Consider the following 23,197-nt stretch of genomic DNA (forward strand, 5'->3'; position numbering starts at 1 on the left):
AGACTCATTTTATACCTAAGGACACCTCTAGCCTGAAAATGAAAGTTTGGGGAACCATTTACCATTCAAATGGTCCTCAAAAGAAAGCTGGAGTACCAATCTTCATATCAGAGAAATTAAAGTTTATCCCAAGACTGTAGTAAGAGATGAAGAGGGACATTATATCATACTAAAAGGATCTATCCAACAAGAAGACTTAACAATCATGAATATCTATACCCCTAATGTGGGATCTTCCATGTATATCAGTCAATAATCAGAGTAAAAACATAGATAATAATATACTAATAGTAGGAGACTTCAACATGGCACTTTCTGCAAATGACAGATGCTTCTAAGCGTCTCTAAGGAAACAAGAGCCTTAAATGATACACTGAACCTGATGGATTTCACAGATAGTTACAGAACTTTACATCTAAACTCAACTGAATACACATTATTCACAGGTGCACATGGAACTTTCTCCAAATCACACCACATACTGGATCACAAATCAGGCCTCAACTGATACCAAAAGATTGGGATTATCTCTTGCATATTTTCAGACCATAATGCTTTGAAACTAGAACTCAATCACAAGAAGAAATTTGGAAGAAACTCGAACACGTGGTGGTTAAAGAGCATCCTGCTAAAAGATGAATGGGTCAACCAGGAAATTAGAGAATTACAAAGATTCATGGAAACTAATGAGAATGAAGATACAACTGTTCAAAATCCTTGGGATACAGCAAAAGCAGTCCTTAGAGGGAAATACATCACAATTCAAGCGTCCCTCAAAAAATGGAAAAACCTTAAATACAAGAGCTAACCTCATACCTAAAGGAACTGGGGAAAGAACAGCAAATAAAACATACACCAAACAAGAAGAGAGATAATAGACTGAAGCAGAACTCAATGAAATAGAGACCAGAAGAACTGCAGAACAGATCAACAAAAGCAGTTGTTGGTTCTTTGAAAGAATTAATAATATAGATAAACCCCTAGCCAGCCTTATTAAAAAGAAAAAGGACTCAAATTAATAAAAACATGAATGAAAGAGGAGATATCACAAATGATTTTAAAAACGTATTACGAACAGCTATACTCCAAGCAATTTGGAAATCTAGAAGAAATGGATGCATTTTCAGAAAACCACAAATTACTAAAATTAAACAGGAAGAAATAGAAAATCTGAACAGGCCAATAACCACGAAGGAAATGAAAGAAGTCATCAAACCCTCCCAAGACACAAAAGTCCAGGGCCAGATGTCTTCCCAGGGGAATTCTATAAAATGTTTAAAGAAAAAAAAAAAGGAAAAAAACTCCAAATGTTTAAAGAAGAAAGAATACTTATTCTACTAGCACTGTTCTGAAGGATAGAAAGGGATGGAATATTTCTAAACGGGTTTTATGAGGCCAGCATCACCTTAATTCCAAAACCAGACAAAGACCCGACGAAAAAGGAGAATTATAGACCAATATCCATGATGAATACAGATGCAAAAATTGTCAACAAGATACTAGCCGATATGATTCACAGTACATAAAGAAGTTTATTTACCATGACCAAGTGGGATCGAAGGCTGGCTCAACACTCATAAAACAATTAACATGATAGATCACATCAACAATATTAAAACAAGAAGTATATCATCTTCTCAATATATGCAGAGAAAGCATTTGACAAAAAAACACAGGAGTGTAGGGATAGAGGGAATATTCGTCAGCATATTAAAAGCCATCTATAAAATCCCACAACAAAGATCATTCTTAATGGGGAAAAGCTGAGATCCGTTCCCCTAAGATCAGGAGCACGATATAGATGTGCACTCTCACCACTGCTATTCAACATAGTAGTAAAGTCCTAGCCTCAGCAACCAGGCAACAAAAAGAAATAAAAGGCATTCAAATTGGCAAAGAAGTAGTCCAACTCTCCCTCTTCACAGACGATATGATACTGTACGTGGAAAACCTAAAAGACTCCACCCCAAAATTCCTAGAACTCATACAGCAATTCAGAAACATGGCAGGATGCAAAAATCAATGCCCAGAAATCAGTGGTGTTTCTATACACTATCAATGAGACTGAAGAAAGATAAATTAAGGAGTCAATCCCATTTACAATCACACCCAAAAGCATAAGATACCTAGGAATAAACCTAACCAAAGAGGTAAAGGATCTATACCCTAAAAACTACAGAACACTTCTGAAAGAAATTGAAGAAGACACAGAGAGATGGAACAATATTCCATGCTCATGGATTGGAAGAATTAATACAGTGAAAATGTCAAAGCTATCCAGGGCAACGTACACATTTAATGCAATCCCTATCAAAATACCATGGACTCTCTTCAGACAGTTGGAAAAATCATTTTAAGATTTTTGTGGAATCAGAAAAGACCTCGAATAGCCAGAGGAATATTGAAAAAGAAAACCAGAGCCGGGGGCATCACAATGCCAGATTTCAAGCTGTACTGTAGAGCTGTGATCATCAAGACAGTATGGTACTGGCACAAAAACAGACCCCTAGATCAATGGAAGAGAACAGAGAACCCAGAAATGGGCCCTGAACTCTATGATCAACTAATATTTAACAAAGCAGGAGACTATCCACTGGAAAAAAAGACAGTCTCTTCAATAAATGGTGCTGGGGAAATTGGACAGCCATGGGCAGAAGAATGAAACTAGACCATTCTCTTACACCATACACAAAGATAAACTCAAAATAGATGAAAGATCTAAATGTGAGATAAGAATCTACCAAAATCCTAGAGGAGAACACAGGCAACACCCTTTCTGAACTTGGCCACAGCAACTTCTTGCAAGATACATCTTTGAAGGCAAGGGAAACAAAAGCAAAAATGATCTATTGGGACTTAGTGAAGATAAAAACTTCTGCACAGCAAAAGAAACAGTCAACAAAACTAAAAGACAACCTACAAAATGGGAGAAAATATTTGCAAATGACATGTCAGATAAAGGGCTGGTATCCAAGATTTATAAAGAACTTATTAATTCAACAGCAAAGAAACAATTCAATCATGAAATGGGCAAAAGACATGAACAGAAATTTCACAGAGAATGACATATACATTGCCAACAAGCACATGAGAAAATGCTCTGCATCACTTGCCATCAGGGAAATACAAATCAAAACCATAATGAGATACCACCTCACACCAGTGAGAATGGGGAAAATTAACAAGGAAGGAAACAACAAATGTTGGAGAAGATGTGGAGAAAGGGGGACCCTCTTGCACTGTTGGTGGGAATATGAACTGGTGCAGCCACTCTAGAAAACTGTGTGGAGGTTCTTCAAAGAGTTAAAAATAGAGCTACTCTATGACCCATTAATTGCACTACTTGGGATTTACCCCAAAGATACAGATGCATTGAACAGCCAAGACACCTGCATCCCAATGTTTATAGCAGCAATGTCCACAATAGCCAAACTGTGGAAGGAGCCTCATTGTCCATCAAAAGATGAATGTATAAAGAAGATGTGGTAAATATGTATACAATGGAATATTACTCAGCCATTAGAAACAGTGAATAGCCACCAATTTTTTCGACATGGATGGAACTGGAGGGTATTATGCTGAGTGAAGTAAGTCAATCAGAGAAGGACAAACATATGGTCTCACTCATATATGGGGAATATAAAAAATAGTGAAAGGGATTATATGGTAAAGGAAAGAAAATGAATGGGAAAAATCAGAGAGGGTGACAGAACATGAGAGACTCCTAAATCTGGGAAACGAACAAGTGGTAGAGGAAGTGGAGGTTGGTGGGGGGATGGGGTGACTGGGTGACAGACATTGAGGGGAGCACTTGATGGTATGAGCACTGGGTGTTATGCTATATGTTGGCAAATCGAACTCCAATAAAAAAATTTACCAAAAAAGTCCTTTTCAAGTCTTCTGGAACCTGGACCATATTTTTGCAAGAGCATCAGAATACCACCTGTAAAGAACAGGGCAGTCAAAAATGGACATAGTTAAAGACCCAATGACAGTTCAGTATAATGCAGTCGAAAAGAAAATTTGATTATTTTTTGTAACACACAGCATTTTAACAATTCAAATGTCAAGTGATGGCACTGTACCAGGACATGTTTCAACTTTAGGAATTTCATTTCGTTTTTGGAATACCAACAGCATTCATGCACCCAAAATAATCTAAGTGGGCTTATTATTATTTTTTTGACAATTCTCATGTTACTTCACATAGCAGGTAAACTACATATATTAGCCTAGAGATTATTTAGTGTTTGACTTTCTGGAAATCTGTTGAAAATCAATGAACTAATGAACGAACAAGCAAACAGCTAGCCAGTCAGCCAGCCAGCCAGCCAAACCAACCAACCAACCAACCAACCAACCAACCAACCAACATCTCAGAAGGTTTCAAGGCACATGCCTACAAAGGATCACGGATCATTACAAAACTGAAACCTCGGTATCTGTTTTGCCAAGGTGACTCTAGGAGATTCTACAGGTTATAGAGTTGTCACCAAAATGTATCTCCTTTAATACTGAGAAGTTTTCATTTTCTTATGTAGGTAAAGACTGGATAAAAACAAATATAAAAACCTTGCTGTTCTGGGCAGGTAAAGTAAAAAAAATAAAAAAACAAAACAAAACAAAACAAAACAAAAAACACCCCAAAAAACAAAACAAAACAAAACAAAAACATTGTCTTTTCTTCTTTGTTCACAATCACTTATCAAGAGTAGACAGCCAATACAAGAAAACCTTGTCATTTTAACAGAGAGAAGAGCCAAATCTCAATGTTACACAAGTGTGCTTGTAAAACTCACTTCTCCCAATTTCAGTCCATCTTGACCATGCATACAATTCCTTTTCAAAACATCTCCTTCGGGGAAGCCTGGGTGGCTCAGTGGTTGAGTGTCTCCCTTTGGCTCAGGGCGTGACCCTGGGGTCCTGGGATCGAGTCCCACAGCAAGCTCCCTGCATGGATCCTGCTTCTTTTTCTGCCTGTGTCTCTGCCTTTCTCTCTCTCTCTCTCTCTCTCTCTCTCTCTCTCTGTGTGTGTGTGTGTGTGTGTCTTTCATGAATACATAAATAAAATCTTTTTTTAAAAAAAAAGGACAAATTTTGTTTAAATATCTGTACTATCCAAAGAAATATACACATTCAGTGCAATCCCCACCAAAATAACACCAGCATTTTTCACAGAGCTAGAACAAACTATTCTAAGTTTTGAAAGGAACTGGAAAACACCCTGAATAACCCAAGTAATGTTGAAAAAGAGAAGTAAAGCAAGAGGCATCACAGTTCCAGACTTCAAGCTTTCTACAAAGCTCTAATCCTGACAGTGTGTAACTGGCACAAGAACAGATAAATTGATCAATGGATCAGAATTGAGAACCTAGAAATAGACCCTTATCTCTATGGTCAACTCATCTTTCACAAAGTAAGAAAGAATATCCAGTGGGAAAAAAAAAGAGTCTAGTCAACAAATGGTGTTTGGAAAACTGGACAGCCACATGCAAAAGAATGAAACTGGACCACTTTCTTACACCATACATAAAAGTAATGTTAAAATGGTTAAAGGACCTAAATGTGAGACAGGAAGCCATCAAAATCCTAGAAGAAAATAAGAGCAGCATCCCCTTTGAACTCGGCCATAGCAACTTCTTACTAGACATGTCTCTGGCAGGAAGGGAAACAAAAGCAAAAATGAAGTATTAGGACTTCATCAAGATAAAAAGCTTCTGCACAGCAAAGGAAGCAATCCATATAACTAAAAGACAACCTACAAAATTAGAGAATATATTCCAAATGAATTAAAGGGCTAGGATTGGGCAGCCCCGGTAGCGCAGCAGTTTAGCGCCGCCTGCAGCCTGGGGTGTGATCCTGGAGAGTGAGTCCCACATTGGCTCCCTGCATGGAGCCTGCTTCTCCCTCTGCTTGTGTCTCTGTCTCTGTCCCTCTGCCTGCCTCTCTCTCTCTCTCTGCCTCTGAATAAATTTAAAAACAAGAAGGAAATTTAAAAAAAAGAAGAATAAAGGGCTAGGATTAAAAATATATAATCTTTCAAATTCAACACTCCAAAAATAATCCAGTTAAGAAATGAGAAGACATTAAGAGACATTTCTCCAAATAAGACATGTAAATGACTAACAGAAACATGAAAAAATGTTCATCACTCATCATCAAGGAAATAAAAATCAGATCCACAATGAGATACCACCTCATACCTGTCATAATGGATAAAATTAACAACTCAGGAAACAACAGATGTTGGTGAGGATATGGAGAATGGGGAGTGCTCTTACATTGTTGATGGGGATGCAAACTGGTAGAACCATTCTGGAAAACAGTATGGAGGTTCCTCAAAAAGTTAAAAATAGAACTTATCATTTGACCCAGCAATTTTACTACTAGGTATTTATCCAGAGGCTACAAAAATAGTTATCTGAAGGGGCACATGCACCCCAATGTTTATAGTAGCTCTGTCAATAATAGCCAAATTATGAAAAGGGCCCAAATGTCCTTTGACTGATGAATGGATTAAGAAGGTGATTTATATATAATGGAATATTACTAACCATCAAAATGAATGACACCTTGCCATTTGCAATCATGTGGATGGAACAAGAGGATATTATGCTAAGTGAAATATGTCAGTCAGAAAAAGACAAATACCATATGATTTCACTCTTACGTGAAATTTAAGAAACAAAGCAGATGAACATAGGGGAGGTGAAGGAAAAATAAGATAAAAAATAGAAAGGCAAACAAACCATAAGAGACTCTTTTTTTAAAAGATTTTATTTATATTTGGGAGATAGAGAGCACAAGGAGAGAGAGTGGGAGAGAGAGAGAGAGAAGAGGAGCAGACTCTCCATGGAGCAGGTAGCCCAACACAGGGCTTGACCTAAGGACCCTGGATCATGACCTTTGCCAAAGGGAGATGCTTAACTGACTGAGCCACCCAGGTGCCCCAAGAGACTCTTAATTATAGACAACAAACTGAGGGTTGCTGAAGGGGTGGTGCATAGGGGAATATCCTAAAAGGGTGATGGGAATTAAGAAGGGCAATGATTGTGATGAGCACTGGGGTTATATGTAAGTGACGAATCACTAAATTCTACTCCTGAAACCAATACTACACTCTATACATTAACTAACTTGGTTTTAAATAAAAATGTGGTAGAAAAAAAAAACAATATAAATCCTGTTCTATGCTACACTATGGATGAAACTTGAGGACATTATGCTAAGTGACATCAATCAGTCCTAGAAAGACAAATACTGCATGATTACCCTTATATGAGGTATCAAAAGTAGCCAAACTCGTAGAAGCAAAAAGTGGAATGTTGGTTTCCAGGGGCTGGGGGAAAGAGGATATGGGAAGTTCATGTTCCAAGCGTACAGAGTTTCAGTCATGCAAGATGAAAAAGTTTCAGAGATCTGCTGTTTGACAGTGGACATAACATATAATTAACAATACTGTACTGTACCTTTACATGTTATCTGTTACTACAACAAAAGTTTACAGGACAGTTGGTGAGAAGTGTCTTGGCAGAGATTTTTCAAGTCAGAAACTTTTGGAAGACTTGAGTACACTTCTCTCTATCATCTTGCATATCATGCCAACAGTGTTTAGAGTTCTTCCTACTTCACATCTTCTGTATCATTGCTTCAACAGCTTCAAATCAGGGTCCTGTATTTCTCACTGGGACAAGTGTTATAATGGATTCCAAATTGATCTCTTTGCTTTCAGTCGCTCACCTCCAATCAATTCTAATCACTATAACCAGTAAAAAAATGTAAATATTATATATCACTCCTGATTAAATCACTTCAGTAACTTTTTATTACCTATCAAAGAAAGAAAACACCATTTTTCCTTGATTACTGGCTACCAGCTATGTCTCCAGTCCTATCCTGTCCTTGCATCCTTTAGTCCAGCTATATAAAACTATTTCCCTTACTTTTATTTATGCAGAAACTCATGCCCTTCCCCACCTCCAGCCACCTGACATTTTTAATAGCAATAATGGGTTTAGCATTACTTCCTATTGATATCTTTCTTGATTCCAGATCCATAATTCCTGGAAGAAGTTATGTCTCATTTTCTTAAAAAATTCCTTATAAAAAATTTATTATGAAATTTTCTATCCTGGCATGTATAGCTTTTAATTATACCTTAATTTGTCGACTGCCTTTCTTTAATAGACTGTGAACTTGGCTCTTAGATATTTGTTAACATTTCTTTCCCAGAAATTAACATAGTGCTGGATGGTCAGTGAATGTTCTATGTATGTATATGTGCATATATGAATGAATAAATAAACAAGTGAGTGAATTTATGAGATAATAAATTTCAGATGGCCTGCCAACATCCCTCACCTCAGCCTTCATATTAATTTTTGTATACTTCCTAAATTCAATTTTACTTTAGAAGACAACCTTGTGGCTTTATTCATGCTATCAATACTTACAGAATCTTAAAATTGGAGGAAATCTCATGGCTTATATTACTAAGGATAAGTAACTCCAGCAAATACAATAAGTTAACACAAAATTGCAGTGACTTAACATAAAAAAAAACCTTTAATTTTTGCTAACTTGAAGTATGGTTGGGTGCTCAGGTGACTTTCTATGAAAACGGCTTTACTATCCCCTAGTGACCTTTCAGAGCCTTTTGTTGGATCCTCTGCAATTATCTATTGGAGGAGGGGAAGAGAGAATGAGAGTGAGAATGAGAGCAAGGGAGAAGGAAATAGACACAGAGAGGGAGATGTCACAAGAGTCTTTTTAGTTACCAGAACAGAAAGTAGTGTATACTACTTGCAACTGCATTTTATTGTCTAGAGTTCAGGTAATGGTCAACCTATTTTCAAGGGAGGCTGAAGAATATAGAGGAACACATGGATATGGGTGAACACTGATGGTCCCCACAACAGTCATCTATTCCTACCCAATGTTGGGATACCTCTGGAAGTATCCTTAAAAGATGATTATCTGAAAGAAGTTTGATGACAATGGAGAACTCACTATATGCACAAAGCAACTTGTTCAATTATTTTATGATTCTAGTCACTAAAATGTTCTTTATGCTAAACCATGATCTCCTTCTTGTAGTAAGAGAGTACATTTATTTTTCTTCCATTAAGCCACTCAAATATTTGAATAAAGTACCAGATCCCCCCAGCATTTTATCTTCCTTAAGATAAACATTTCCAATTTGTATTAACTTTTTATAGGAACTTTACACTATTATGGCTGTCCTCTTCTGGATATACTATAATGATGTTAGTCTATATCTTAAAATATGAAACCATACGCCAATTATGGCCTCTCATAGAGATCAGGATACTGACTTCCTACAATCTGGTCACTATGTAAAGTGAAATCATGCGTATAAAATCGCTTTTCATAATGTAAAGCAGCATGCTTGTAGAAGGTCTCATTATTATTATAAATGTAGCTTGAGATTGTGGAGCTTATTCAGCAGCCACATCACACTGTTGGACAGTAATTGAAACTTGTAGTCAGCTAAATCCCCAAACCTTTTTCACAGGAATTGCTACATGAAAGAGCCCCATAATCATTTATTCCACGGTCAATGATAACTACACCATTCATTTTCTGCCTTTGAGAAAATAGGCTTAATAGTGTCTAGGTTTCCAGGGCTAACTACCAATTTAAAACTCTTGACAAGTTTTAGATACAATCAACCCACACAAACCACTTTGACCAAATTCAGTGGGTTTTTTTAAAAGTATAAATTCAGTTAACTAAGCATATTTTAAAATTTTTGTCTGCATGACAACAAATACCTGATTTAAGGCCCCTTTTATCTACTTGTGGCATTGGTGAGGGAATAGCCTTAAACTTTTGATTTCCTCTTCAGTAGCTAATGGTTTTGTTTTCACTAACGCTCTCTGTGGTCAAGAAATGCACATTTTCTTGGAATTGCAAACAGTGAGAGCAATTTAAATTATATAGAAGCACCAAAACCATAAATAATAGCAACCTTGAGATCTCATTACTAGTATAAAGCAGAAATATGGAAAACCATAACTTTTCCACCATATTCTTTTTCTTCTCTCTCTAGGAACATTCTGGATCATTTACTTCTCAAGCCCATAAATCAGAGCCATCTCTTAAATCCAGGATTAGGGGATCCCTGGGTGGCGCAGTGGTTTAGCGCCTGCTTTTGGCCCAGGGCGCGATCCTGGAGACCCGGGATCGAATCCCATATCGGGCTCCTGGTGCATGGAGCCTGCTTCTCCCTCTGCCTATGTCTCTGCGCCTCTCTCTCTCTCTCTGTGTGTGACTATCATAAATAAGTAAAAATTAAAAAAAAATAAATCCAGGATTAGCAGTCCATAATGAAAGGATCAGAATTTTTAAATGCAGTCATTTTAATTGCTTAGTCTATTTGCATGTCTCCATAGAGAATGTGATAGTGTTTTTAAATACTGGGTTTTTAAAATAATTCCCATTGAATTAATTGGACTACTTTAAGCAGTGAAAGGCAACTACATTATGTAGTATTTGAAGTATGTTAACTCTGTTCAGTCTTGATAAGCCAGAAGTTGCAGTTTTCCAAGTAAGAGAAAAAAGAAATCAACTTCCATATTGAATAATGAAAGTACATAGTAGTTTTGACAGAGTCTAAAAACCTAATAATGTTTCTGTATTTACTACAAAAATAAGAAGTGCAAGCCTATGTAGATCTACTACATATTTCATTATGACACACTAACCCTTAGCCTTACTACATATACAATTTCCTGGGTGTACTATAACAAAGTGCCACAAATGGGGTGACTTAAAACAACAGAAATTTATTGTCTCACAGTCCCAAAGACTAGAAGTCTGAAATCAAAATGTCCACAGTGTTGGTTCCTTTTGAAGACTCTGAGGGTGAATCTGTTTCACGTTTCTTTTATAGCTTCTGGCAGTTGCCTATAATTCTTCGTGACCCTTGGCTTGTAGATGTGTCATTCCAGTCTCTGTCACTGCCATCCCATGCCATTCTCTCCCTGTCTGTGTCTTTTTCTGCCTCTAAATTTTCCTCTTCTTATAAGGGCAATAGTGATTGGAATATAGATCTCATTTTACTTCAGTGTAACCTTGTCTCAACTCTGCAAAGACCTGATTTCCAAATAAGATAATATTCACAAGTACCAGGCATTAGGAATATAGCTTTTGGGGTACACAATTCAATTTATAACACCACACCTACTTACAGTGATATCAACATGACAGTGAAATCTGGATGAGAAATAAAATCTTCAGTTTCAAAGTGAGAAAATTGCTGTACTAAAATATGAATGTTTGGAAGCTTTGACATTTGAGTTTTCATATTATTGGTGGCTTCTAGAAAGATATACTATTAGACAAGCACATAGGCAGGTCTTGTGCACATAAGAAAAATCTTATCTGAAAATAAGCTGTGTCCTCAGTCCTGAATTTACAAATCTAGTTTACCAGGTACACAGAGAAAAATCCTCGAGTATATATGAAACCTCTTTCAAAATTGTGCCTTATGCTCTTCCTCCTGCAACCCCATCGGAGCCCGTGTGCCCCGCTGCCCTCACCATGGCCGCGCTCACCCAGAACCCGCAGTGCCAGAAACTGCAGAAGTGGCATCGCTAGCAGGGCTCTGACCTCAACCTGCGCCACCTTTCGAGGGGGACAAGGAACGCTTCAACTGCTTCAGCTTGAACCTGAACACCAACCATGGGCATATTCTGGTGGATTATTCCAAGAACCTTGTGACCGACACTGTGATGCAGATGCTGGTGGACCTGGCCAAGTCCAGGGGTGTGGAGGCTGCCCAGGAGCGCATGTTCAAAGGCGAGAAGATCAACTTCATGGAGGATCGGGCGGTGCTGCATGTGGCCTTGCGCAACCGGTCAAACACACCCATTCTGGTGGATGGCAAGGATGTGATGCCAGAGGTCAACAAGGTCCTGGAGAAGATGAAGTCTTTCTGCCAGCACGTCTGCAATGGTAAGTGGAAGGGGTACTTGGGCAAGCCTATCACGGACGTCATTAACTTCGGCCTTGGCGGCTCTGACCTGGGGCTCCTTAGGGTGACTGAAGCCCTTAAGCCGTACTCTTCAGGAGGACCCCGGGTCTGGTTTGTCTCCAACATCGACGGGACCCACATTTCCAAAACCCTGACCACCCTGAACCCTGAGTCCTCTCTGTTCATCATTGCCTCCAAGACCTTTACCACCCAGGAGACCATTACAAATGTGGAGACGGTGAAGGAGTGGTTTCTCCTGTAGGCCAAGGATCCTTCTGCAGTCGCGAAGCGCTTTGTCGCCCTGTCTACTAACACGACCAAAGTGAAGGAGTTTGGGATTGACCCTCAAAACATGTTGGAGTTCTGGGATTGGGTGGGAGGATGCTACTCGCTGTGGTCAGCCATTGGACTCTCCATTGCACTGCAAGTGGGATTTGACAACTTCGAGCAGCTGCTCTCGGGCTCACTGGATGGACCAACACTTCTGTATGATGCCCTTGGAGAAGAACGCCCCTGTCCTGCTGGCTCTGCTGGGCATCTGGTACATCAACTGCTTTGGGTGTGAGACGCAGGCCATGCTGCCCCAAGACCAGTACCTGCACCGCTTTGCTGCTTACTTTCAGCAGGGTGACATGGAGTCCAACGGGAAGTACATCACCAAGTCCCGCACTCCTGTGGACCACCAGACAGCCCCATTGTGTGTGGGGGGAAGCCAGGAACCAATGGCCAGCATGCCTTCTCTCAGCTCATCCACCAAGGCACCAAGATGATACCCTGTGACTTCCTCATCCCAGTCCAGACCCAGCACCCGATAAGGAAGGGTCTGCATCACAAGATCCTCCTGGCCAACTTTTTGGCCCAAACTGAGGCCCTGATGAAGGGGAAGTCAACAGAGGAGGCCCAGAAGGAGCTGCAGGCCGCAGGAAAGAGTCCAGAGAACTTTGAGAAGCTGTTGCCACACAAGGTCTTTGAAGGAAATAGCCCAACAAACTATTGTGTTCACCAAGCTCACGCCATTCATTCTGGGAGCCTTGATTGCCATGTACGAGCACAAGATCTTCATTCAGGGTGTCATCTGGGACATCAACAGCTTTGACCAGTGGGAGGTGGAGCTGGGAAAGCAGCTGGCCAAGAAAATTGAGCCTGAACTTGATGGCAGTAGCCCAGTCACCTCTCACGACTCTTCCACGAACGGGCCAATCAATTTCATCAAGCAGGAGCATGAGGCCAGAAGCCAATAAACTCATGCCCGGCTGCAGTCCCTGTTGTAACCGGTCCTTCTTGTTCTCCTCGCCAGAGATGTGCTGCACAGTCTTTCCCAGAGCACTCTCTGGTTGCGGGCTTGGAGCACAAGCCCTTTGGGGGAAGCTGGTCTGGAATTACCACCCCTGCCCATCCATGTCCGTGTGCCCTCTGTTTTACGATTGGCTTAAGTGTTTCAGTGCAGCTGATTTTTCTGACCATGTTCACTTTGTTTGTGTACCAGATAGAAAAATAAAGATGCCACAAAGGAAAATACAAAAACAAAAACAAAATTGGGCCTTATTTGAAGTATTTTTCCCTCCCTCTTTTTTTAAAAAGATTTTATTATTTATTAATGAGAGACACAGAGAAAGAGAGAGAGACAGAGAGAGAAGCAGGCTCCACACAGGGACTTGATCCCAGGTCTCCAGGATCACAACCCAGGCTAAAGGTGGCGTTAAACCGCTGAGCCACCAGGGCTGCCCTTTCCTCCATCTCTTAAGGCCATAAGGGCTTACTCATTTTAGCTGTCTCCCTTGACAGAAATACTACCTCATCATCGGGAAAATTTTGAGACACTGGTGTGTTTATAGAGTTTGTATTTATGGAGGAATATCGCCTTACAGATAAAAAAAATTGAATAAAAATCTTTCATTATAACATAGCACCAAGGAGGGCAAAATTGGACCAATTTAATTTTATTTTAAAGATTTATTTATTTACTTATTTATTTATTAGAAAGAGAGCATGAGCAGGAGGAGGGACAGAGGCAGAGGGAGAAGCAGAATCCCCACTGAACAGGGAACCCAACTCTGGACTTGATCCCAGGACCTTGGGATCATGACCTGAGCCAAAGGCAGACACTTAACCAACTAAGCTACCCAGACACCCTTGACCAATTTAATCTTAAGGGTATACATACGCAGGATAGAAGTGGTATGGTAAACAAGTGTAACTTCAGGGTTATGTTTCTTTCTTAGCCTAAAAAATTGTGGAGAAAAGGAGTAACTTGGGAAGTGAAGAAAAAATAGCTTACACACATCTATTGTTATAGATGGATTACAGATAATTGTAAACCAGGTTTCTAGATTATTGCTTTGAAGTAGTGGGATTGTGTATTGCCGTATTATCACTGGGATTTCTTTTAGTCTAAACATATGATGCAACCTAGGTCTTCCTTCTAGCATCTTGTATAGGGCAGTGTAGACGCCATGTGTAGTCAGTGTGGACAATAAGTTCAGACAATAGATGGTCAAAAGGTTCTAAATAAATACAAGTGCTATGGTCCCATAAATAAAAGTGTAGTATTCATTTTTGTTGTGATCCCTAGGTCCTTTTAATGTCAGTATGGCCTTGTGGGATGGTTTTTGTTTTTATTCTTTCTAGAGCCATAAAATAACCTTTCACCTCCCCTTCCTTATTTAAGGGGCTATTTCATGTCCACAAACATGGCCTTTGCCAATGTATTCTAATTTGCATAGATTTTTATTAGCTCTAAATACAAATAGGTAATTAAAGTGACGTTTTGTTAGATTTGACTTATTCAACAAAGGGTTATTGAGTGCTAATGATGTATAGGCACTGTTCTAAACATTGTGGATATAACATAGATACAGTTTTCCTCATGGTGATTATTGCCTAAAAAGGGAGACAGAGCTTATTTTTTTGGGGGGGGGGAGACAGAGCTTAAATAAATTAGCCAATTTTGCATGAATGTAAAATTAAAAATTGTGATTAAATGTTATGAATAGGAAGACGAAAATTATATGAGAGAACATCAATTAGATTGTGGATGGGTAGAGATGCATGGTGTCAGCAAGTTTAGAAGTGGAGACTTAAAGAATGAGAAGGAAGCAGCATGCAAAAATTGAGGAGAATGTTTCATGCAAAGGGAATTGCATATGTTATGGTCCTAAAGAAGGGAAAAGGTTGAAAGCACTTGAGACCTAAATGGAATGTAGCTAGAAAATTGCAATCTGTGGAAACAGAAGTATGGATGGCATGAAGTGACATCATAAAGGTGAGGAATTTTCACACCATGCAGAACCTCAAGAATCAAAAAAGTCTCATGATGCAATATATATATATATATATATTTTAACTTTTTATTTTGAAATAATTTTAGACTTACAGAAATGTAAAAATAGCACAGGGTTCCTAAATAGCTTTCACCCAGCTTATTTTATTTATTTTATTTTAAAAAGATTTTATTTATTCATTCGGGTGGTGCAGAGGGACAAGCAGACTCTGCTGAGTATAGAGCCCAGAACAGGGCTCTAATCCCACAACCCTGAGATCATGACCTGAGTGGAAATCAAGAGTCAGGTACCAATTGACTACCTAGGCACTCCCATAGAGCTTCTTTTAGTTAAAAAGATATTGTAGTATTTCATGCAAAATATGAAGGTGGCTAAGACTAAAGGTGTTGGTGGAGGTAACATCACTTAAATTAACCTACTATGCCTCAGACTCTGTGTTAAAGTGCTAGAGATGCAGTAATGAGCAAGCAAGTCTGGTTTCTGTCTTCAAGAGCTTGCATCTAGTGGACTTACCAATGGATTGGATATGTGATGGTAAGAAAGAGGATAGTGTAATGAAAGTTTGCCAGGTTTCTGATTTGAACGTTTGAATGAATAGAGATGTCATTCACTGAAGTGGGCATTTCAATTATCTATAACTCTATAACAACCTTAAAATTTAGTGTCTTAAAAACAAGTATTTATTATTTCTTATGATGCTGTGGGATTCTCAGTGGTTCTGATGCTGCACATTATTTCAACTGTGATCATTCATGAAGTTGAATTTAGTTGAGATCTTTGCTGAGCATGGAATCTCATCATCACTTCATTAACATTTCTTGGGCCTTGGTGTTGAACTTTGTCAAAAGCACCTCATTTCATCTCCACGTGGCTTTTCTCTTTCCACACTGTATTATTCATTTTTTTAGTCCAAGCTTCTTTACTTAGCAACTCTCTTCTAGGATAGGGAGAAGGTATTAGGTCTTTTAAAAACTAGGCCTACTATGTCTCTGCCTCTCTCTCTGTGTGTGTGTGACTATCATAAATAAATAAAAATTAAAAAAAGATAAATACAATAAAAATTTGGATCCCTGGGTGGCACAGCGGTTTGGCGCCTGCCTTTGGCCCAGGGCACGATCCTGGAGACCTGGGATCGAATCCGACGTCAGGCTCCCGGTGCATGGAGCCTGCTTCTCCCTCTGCCTATGTCTCTGCCTCTCTCTCTCTCTGTGTGTGACTATCATAAATAAATAAAAATTTTAAAAAAGATAAATAAAATAAAAACTAGCCCTAAAATGGGCATCACTTTCACCATATTCTATTGGTCCAAAGTATGTCACAAGACAAACCCAAATTCAAGGGGAAGAGAAATCAATTCCTAATTTCAAAAAAGAAACTATGTAATTTTTGGTGGCATTTTTTGGAGACAGTCTACTACTGTAGAAAAGTGTGGAAAGAGATTTGGATTATAAATCACAACATCACATGAGAGATCACAATATTAGAGCTAAGAGGATCCTAAGAGAACTTCTGCTCTGATTACATTATTTTTCACATGAGTAAACTCAAGCCCAGAGAATTAAAGTGACATTTTAAGGTCATACAGCTAATTGGGGCATGATACCTAAGGTACAATTTTCCCAAGTCTGCCAGTGCTTTTTTATAATAGATTCCTACTAACTCTTTGTATAACAAAATGTAATCTACTCTCAAATTCTCCTTCTTTCAACATTTCTTAAGTTAATGTTTGAAGGAAATGTAACTTGTTTTCCAGGCAACCTCATGGGTTTCTAGTGCCTATGGAAGAATAAGTAAATGGAGTATCATCTTAGGAAATCAAGAAAGAGATTGGGCTCTGGCTATATTTTATTTCTTTTGCCTGTTTATCAAATGGATTCATGTTGTATCATTTTAGGTTGTTCTTACTCTATCTGTCAAGAGGATGAATTATTTGAATTTGATTGCCTCATATGTTCTGTAAATTACAAATAACAACATTTGAATCCACTATCTTGACCTTTTCAACAATGCATAATTTTCAGGGCATGCCATTGTATATCTTTTCTTGTTTACAGCCTCAATGAACTGTAGAAAAGAAGTGGAATGGCTATCAAATTAAAATATACAATACTTAGAAGGTCAAAATAATGTATCATGAGACTTTTTTTCAAAGCAAGGATTAAAATAGGGATGTCTATCTTATTACTCCTTCACTTTCCCTTCTTCCCAGTCATACGCACACAATGGGAATATCTGATTTAAAATACTGTGCACATCATGATGGTGTGGATGGAAGAAATGAACAATATAATAACTAAAGTTGTACTAATATTTGAGTTCATCTGGAATAGGAATTTTGCTATGTATAGACAGACTGTAGATCCATTTCACAAATGGGTTTAATAGTGTTGCATTTATCAAACCTAGTCTGGAAACATTCTTAAGGATTTGTAATTATCTCAATTTCTAAAAATTTTAATTACAAATTTAATTTTAATTCGGTTTAATGTTAATGTTGAAAAACCATTTAGCACATACTTAAGAGAAACACGGGGTATCAAATAAAAATGGTGGTATCGGAATCTTAATATGTTAAGAGTCATTATCTATTTCAGTGGTATTCCCCTTTTAGTAGTGGAACAATTTCTCCAAAAGCAATTTAAAGCTGAAGCCCAATATGAAAACATATTGAGAGGAATCAGCTTTAGTGAAGGAAATGATGACCCTAATGAAGTCCCAATCCAGTTGGGGTCCAGCCACTGCCATAAATCCCCTGGGGCTCTACAGAATGGCTTTTGAAAATCTCTGTTCTACTGCAGTGTATTGCTGTCTGAAACAGCCACTAATCCTCTATAAAGCTAACTTTCATTATTTTGCCCTAAGGAAGGTGAGACTCAGAATCCCCCTGAGTATAGGAGAAGGGTATTTCTTTTCATTTCTTCTAGACCCATATAGCAACCTTGACAGTACTATGCCCACAGTTAGATTTCATTCAAATACTTGGGACTGCCTTCAACATCAGAGTCCTTTTCAGAGACCATATTGCCAAGATAAATAACTTCTGAAACAGTAACAAAGCTAATGGCAGCCGTATACCATAGATGGACTATGTTATTCACATCACTTAGCTTTAATCATCAAGCTGCTTCCCTTTCATCAAAATTATTGCAGACCTGTGATGGTGAATAATTGTGTTGTATACCTGATACGAATGTAACATTGTATGTCAACTATACTCAAGTGAAAAAGCTAAAATAAGAAAATTAATGCAAACCTGTGTTTGAATTTCACCCTGCTCCACACTGCTACTTGCATTTCATTAGGCTTACTTCAAGTAGCTGATGTTTGCTAGCTCTGAAGAACAGTTCCTCAGTAGATGCTCTTAGGCTTCAGAAATTGGAAGGAATAGTTGTAGAGCCACCCACAGAAGGTCCCTCAGGAGCTGGCAGAAAAGAAAAAAGGGAAAGCATTTCTTTACTGCCAAGTTATAAAAAGAAGAAATGTGAGCTTTCCCATTCCTTTTTTGTGTCCAACACTGGAAGATTTATTCCTTGATCAAGTACCAGTGTTTACAGACTCATTCTTAAAGCAGTGGGAGAAAATATCGATTAGTAAAATCCAACTAAATCACAGTAGATCTACAAACCAGTAATTAACAAATTACATTCTATTAAGCAAAGGAAATTTATCTAAGCATTAGGAAACAGGGGATATGGTCCTAGATGTGTCACAAAGAAGATTGATATTAGGCAACTAATTTTGCCTCAGTAGCTCATCTTATTTTTAATCCATAGAATAGGGATTTATTCATTCAATCATCATATATTTATTGAACACTTGCTATGTGTCAGGCAAAATTCCAGGTATAGGATTTAACAGAAAACAAGACCAACAAATTTCCTGCCCTCATGGGTGCTTACATTTTAGTTGGGGAAAGAGATAAATATTCATAAGCAAACAAATATATAAGTTGTTCACAGATCCTGATAACTTCTATGAAGGAAAAGAACAAGATAATTTGATATTAAACTCACTGGAGGAGACTACTTCATATGGAGTGATCAGAGGAGCCACCACAAAGGAGAATTAAAGGAAAAGAATAGAATGATTTAACCATTGAAGAAGCTTGAGGAACTTATGAAAAAAAAGCCAGCCTTTCATTGGCCAACAGAAAGATTATAGACTGAGACAATGACTGTAGTTGTAGACTAGATATAAGATGACGGACTTTTTAACAACTGGGCCTCATTAGGAGCCTCTAGCTAACATAAAATAATAGAATTTTCTCAAGACTTAACATGTTTGAAAATATATAAATTATGTTTAATTTCATAAAGTACAAGAAAGAAGCACATGTATATATTTGTGTGCTATGCCTCTGAATTCTAGCAAGAATAATCAATGAAAAACATTTCAAAAGGGAAGATAAATGGTACGATTAGTTTGTAGCCACAGGATAGACCAACTGGGCTGTTTCTAAAAGCAACTGGAACTAGATATAAAAAAATCTTAGGGTAGTGTTTCCCACGTGGTCCAGCAAGCTACAAACAAAAGTTTTATAATCAGTTAAATCAGGGAAGGGCCTCATACCCTCTCCCCATCTTGGAAATTTGTACTGAATATTGGTCCATCAGTTTCTGCAATCTTGTGTAATAAAGGAACTTATTGAGTTTTGATTTATCCATCATTTTATAAACATAATTCACCATGGAATAACTAGTGTAGCAAAGTGTATGTGTTTGTGTACATACGTTTTTATGTAATGCATGCATTTGTGTATATGTGTGTGTTATACCCACCAACGTCTCACTGAGCACACCTTATCAAAAGCTACATCTGTGGTTCGGTAACTAGTATGAAAAACAAATGGGCAAATGGGTGACAGTTGGTTAAGCATCTGACTTTAGGTCATGATCTCAGGGTCCTTCAGCCTTACAGCAGTCATGTTGCCTGCAAAACAGGTATATTCGGAAAACTGCTGCTCAGGACGAGCACACTATGGCCAAACTCATGGGCAAACTTCAGCCCATATCAGGCTCCCACTCAGTGGTTGTTTGCTTGTTCCTCTCCCGCTGCCTCTCCCCTTGCTTGTGCTATTTCTCTCTTAAGTAAATAAACAAAATCTTAAAAAATGAAAAAGAAAAGAAAACCAAATGGATTCTGCTGTTAGTAGCATTGAACTTTACCTTGTGTGGTAGATTAAATAAAGCTTCTTTATTTTTATTTTTTATATTTTTTATTTTTATTTTTTAATAATATATTTATTTTTTATTGGTGTTCAATTTGCCAACATACAGAATAACAACCAGTGCTCATCCCGTCAAGTGCCTCCTCAGTGCCTGTCACCCATTCACCCCCACGCACACTGTCCTCCCCTTTCACCACCCCTAGTTCATTTCCCAGAGTTAGTCTTTATGTTCTGTCTCCCTTTCTGATATTTCCTACCCATTTCTTCACCCTTCCCTTCTATTCCCTTTCACTATTATTTATATTCCCCAAATGAATGAGACCATATAATGTTGGTCTCCGATTGACATATTTCACTCAGCATAATACCCTCCAGTTCCATCCACATTGAATGGTGGGTATTTGTCGTTTCTAATGGCTGAGTAATATTCCATTGTATACATAAACCACATCTTCTTTATCCATTCATCTTTCGTTGGACACCGAGACTACTTCCACAGTTTGGCTATTGTGGACATTGCTGCTAGAAACATCAGGGTGCAGATGTCCCGGTGTCTCATTGCATCTGTATCTTTGAAGTAAATCCCCAGCAGTGCAATTGCTGTGTCATAGGGCAAGTCTATTTTTAACTCTTTGAGGAACCTCCACACAGTTTTCCAGTGTGACTGCACCAGTTCACATCCCCACCAACAGTGCAAGAGGGCTCCCTTTTCTCCGCATCCTCTCCAACATTTGTGGTTTCCTGCCTTGTTAATTTTCCCCATTCTCACTGGTGTGAGGTGGTATCTCATTGTGGTTTTGATTTGTATTTCCCTGATGGCAAGTGATGCAGAGCATTTTCTCATGTGCGTGTTGGCCATGTCAATGTCTTCCTCTGTGAGATTTCTGTTCATGTCTTTGCCCATTTCATGATTGGATTGTTTGTTTCTTTGGTGTTGAGTTTAATAAGTTCTTTATAGATCTTGGAAATTAGCCCTTTATCTGATAGGTCATTTGCAAATACCTTCTCCCATTCTGTAGGTTGTCTTTTAGTTTTGTTGACTGTATCCTTTCCTGTGCAAAAGCTTCTTAGCTTGAAGAAGTCCCAATAGTTCAGTTTTGCTTTGTTTCTTTTGCCTTCGTGGATGTATCTTGCAAGAAGTTACTGTGGCCGAGTTCAAAAAGGCTGTTGCCTTTGTTCTCCTCTAGGATTTTGATGGAATCCTGTCTCACATTTAAATATTTCATCCTTTTTGAGTTTATCTTTGTGTATGGTGAAAGAGAGTGGTCTAGCTTCATTCTTCTGCATGTGGATGTCCAATTTTCCCAGGACCATTTATTGAAGAGACTGTCTTTTTTCCAGTGGATAGTCTTTCCTCCTTTGTCGAATATTAGTTGACTATAAAGTTGAGGGTCCACTTCTGGATTCTTCATTATGTTCCATTGATCTATGTGTCCGTTTTTGTGCCAGTACCACACTGTCTTGAAGACCACAGCTTTGTAGTACAACTTGAAATCTGGCATTGTGATGCCCCCAGCTATGGTTTTCTTTTTTAATATTCCCCTGGCTATTCGGGGTCTTTTCTGATTCCCCACAAATCTTAAAATAATTTGTTCTAACTCTCTGAAGAAAGTCCATGGTATTTTGAGAGGGATTGCATTAAACGTGTAAATTTCCCTGGGTAACATTGATATTTTCACAATAGTAGTTCTGCCAATCCATGAGTATGGAATATTTTTTCCATTTTTTTTGTGTCTTCCTCCAATTCTTCAGAAGTGTTCTATAGTTTTTAGGGTATAGATCCTTTACCTCTTTGGTTAGGTTTATTCCTAGGTATCTTAGGCTTTTCGGTGCAATTGTAAATGGGATTGATACCTTAATTTCCCTTTCTTCAGTCTCATTGTTAGTGTATAGAAATGCCACTGACTTCTGGGCATTGATTTTGTATCCTGCCACACTGCCAAATTGCTGTATGAGTTCTAGCAATCTTGGGGTGGAGGCTTTTGGGTTTTCTATGTAGAGTACCATGTCATCTGCGAAGAGGGAGAGTTTGATCTCTTTTTTGCCAACTTGAATGCCTTTTATGACTTTCTGTTGTTCGATGGTTGAGGCTAGGACTTCTAGTACTATGCTGAATAGCAGTGGTGAGAGTGGACATCCCTGTCTTGTTCCTGATCTTAGGGGAAAGGCTCCCAGTGCTTCCCCATTGAGAATTATATTTGCTGTGGGTTTTCTGTAGATGGCTTTTAAGATGTTGAGGAATGTTCCCTGTATCCCTACACTCTGAAGAGTTTTGATCAGGAATGGATGCTGTATTTTGTCAAATGCTTTCTCTGCATCTAATGAGAGGATCATAGGGTTCTTGGTTTTTCTCTTGCTGATATGATGAATCACATTGAGTGTTTTACGAGTGTTGAACCAGCCTTGTGTCCCAGGGATAAATCCTACTTGGTCATGGTGAATAATTTTCTTAATGTATTGTTGGATCCTATTGGGTAGTATCTTGTTGAGAATTTTTGCATCCATGTTCATCAAGGATATTGGTCTATAATTCTCCTTTTTGGTGGGGTCTTTGTCTGGTTTTGGAATTAAGGTGATGCTGGCCTCATAGAACGAGTTTGGAAGCATTCCAAACAGCTTTAGTAGAATAGGTATGGTTTCTATCTTTCCAAACAGCTTTAGTAGAATAGGTATGGTTTCTTCTTTAAACGTTTGATAGAATTCTCTTGGGAAGCCATCTGGCCCTGGAGTCTTGTGTCTTCCAGCCAAAAA

The 23,197-nt window shown here is 38.4% G+C and overlaps 1 protein-coding gene and 1 pseudogene across 1 annotated transcript in view; both read left to right on the plus strand.

The window, feature by feature from the left end:
- IL1RAPL2 (interleukin 1 receptor accessory protein like 2) overlaps nt 1–23,197 on the plus strand; it is a 1,329,588-nt gene that overhangs the window by 1,019,839 nt on the left and 286,552 nt on the right. The window lies entirely within an intron of this gene.
- On the plus strand, nt 11,551–13,422 carry LOC112649312 (glucose-6-phosphate isomerase-like; annotated as a pseudogene).

The sequence above is a fragment of the Canis lupus genome, chromosome X (assembly GCF_003254725.2).
Source record: "Canis lupus dingo isolate Sandy chromosome X, ASM325472v2, whole genome shotgun sequence".
NCBI classification, from domain to species: Eukaryota; Metazoa; Chordata; class Mammalia; order Carnivora; family Canidae; genus Canis; species Canis lupus.